Genomic DNA, 2,145 nt, shown 5'->3' on the forward strand with positions numbered 1-2,145 from the left:
TTACTTTCTTTAGGAAATCACATTAGTAATTTGTTGAATTCTATATCCATTGCACACTGCATAAAAATAACAAATATTACTGCCGGTGTAACCTTGAATGAATTGCAAAAGCTTAGCATATGAATATCGGATTTGTGATTTAATCCCTATCGTCGTACAATAGAATTGACAATTATATCGTTCTTCGACAATGCAAATACCAACCACATAATTTTCTTCAAACATTGAAAAAAGGTTAGTAAGGTCATTCTACTATTCATACTAGTTATGAACCCATGCATAGACTAACATTTTGTGTTACACATTGTTAGCTGGGAATAACTACTATGGTGATCTAAAATAGTTAGCTTCAATATGACATCAATAGTTAGCTTCAACAGAAGCCTTGTACAATGCACACTTATTCTCATGACGGTGGCCTTGGTCTGGTATGGTTAGGAGAAGACACCAAAAAGGATTGGTGGGAAATTTCTTAGATTTACAGACCATACGCAAGAAGATTCGTATGTCTTTAGAATTTGCAATATATTAGGCCTAAGATTTAAAGCATCAATATGATCATAGAAAATAAAAGTATGCTTGATGGCACATATATTTTCACATCCATCGACAAAAGCTATGAAGAAACTTACCTTATCAGATCAAATATGAGGCAAAATTGGTAGTTCTCAAGTTCATCCTCTCCTCTACTTGCATGCCACATACCTAACTGGTACATGTGGTAATTAGCTCAAGTAAACATTTGTTTTCTTTTAAACTGAAAACAAACCATGACAATTTGTGTGCTGCAAATACAATAGAACATATGTTTTTTGTGATGCATAGTGACATAAATATTACAAATGGCACAAATAATGATGAGTAAATATTTTGTGGGCAACGAACAAAAGTGAGAGTTGAATATCTGGACCCAAAAAAGGATGGTTGCAAATCGATAGTGTGTATACTGTTCTAGCTTTCTAGGAACATCTTATTGGGCAAAACCAACAAATTTATATTGAAATTGCTAAAAGAGTAACTAATTTATCGTGGAATGGCTACAGGAATACCTTAATTTTAGAGGGACAATTTGTAGGCGCTTGTTTCCTTGGAGTGTATTTCATGAGTACATAGTACTGAAAAATAGTAGTACATCACAGGTTAATCCTTTTATCTGGTTTGTTCTTTCCCTTCCCGTATGGAATTTGCAAAACAAAACCGTTTGGTCTTTCCATCATTACATACAATAGGCAGAATAGAACATGTTCCTGACTTTTAATGCGGAATAGTACCCCAAAAAATATGTCTATAGGAGCACAGTGTCCTGAACTCGTGATATCCACGAATACTAATATCCTTTTTTAGTTGAAAAGGCAAACTTCTAATATTAAAATATTTCTCATGATTTTTTTAAGAGGATACATCGAGATACCATGTTACCATGAAGAGAGTCAAAAGATAATACAATTACGCTTTATCTAGTCTGAAAGTGCATATGAATATAGAATATAATTTGTATTGGCCACCATACTGAGATAACAATACATCAACTCCCAACTGTAATAGAAGCACCTATATTACTTTTGGAAAGTAAGGGAAAGCGTCTAACTTACCGCCAAATAGTGGTTGAAATATTCATCATTTGGTACTAAAAACACCTTGCTGATGATATAGTCTGGCATAATAATCATATCTGACTAACATAACTCAAAGATCAACTTTTATTTTAGAAAGGAAAAGAAGCACCAATATGCAAAATATAAATAAATAACTAATATTAATAAGCAATTTAAATAATTCTGCTCAGTTTCAAAGCCAACATGGCAATACAGAAGAAACCATATACATACTCTGGTTGCAGCAAGTGCACTGCAAGCCATGCAGACTAAGTTAAGACGTACAGTAGTAAAAGTCTTATATATAGTGCATGATAGTCAACTTGATTTACAATCTCTGATATGTTTGTAGTTAATATATGTTAGTTAAATTAATTGCTGCACTTTGTTGTTGCTCAAGCATATCAATTTGCATAGTATAGAGAGGCCTGATCATTACCTTGCATGTAATATTAATAAGTGGACGAATCACTATTGAGATTGGGTGCTACTTTGCGAGCTTAATCGTGCGTTAATGAACAGTTGAACAGATTGGGTGCTACCTTGCTGA

The 2,145-nt window shown here is 33.4% G+C and overlaps 1 long non-coding RNA gene across 1 annotated transcript; it reads right to left on the reverse strand.

Annotated features, from left to right (window-relative positions):
• Positions 1-665: 665 nt before the first annotated feature.
• LOC125512261 (uncharacterized) lies at positions 666-1,729 on the reverse strand. The gene is made up of 3 exons (XR_007285279.2): positions 1,593-1,729; positions 1,050-1,115; positions 666-709 (listed from the first exon to the last, which is right to left on the reverse strand). It is a non-coding gene; the product is annotated as an uncharacterized LOC125512261 (long non-coding RNA).
• Positions 1,730-2,145: the final 416 nt, after the last annotated feature.

Source organism: Triticum urartu, chromosome 6A (assembly GCF_056163025.1).
Source record: "Triticum urartu cultivar PI428250 chromosome 6A, HENAU_Tu73, whole genome shotgun sequence".
Classification (NCBI taxonomy): domain Eukaryota; kingdom Viridiplantae; phylum Streptophyta; class Magnoliopsida; order Poales; family Poaceae; genus Triticum; species Triticum urartu.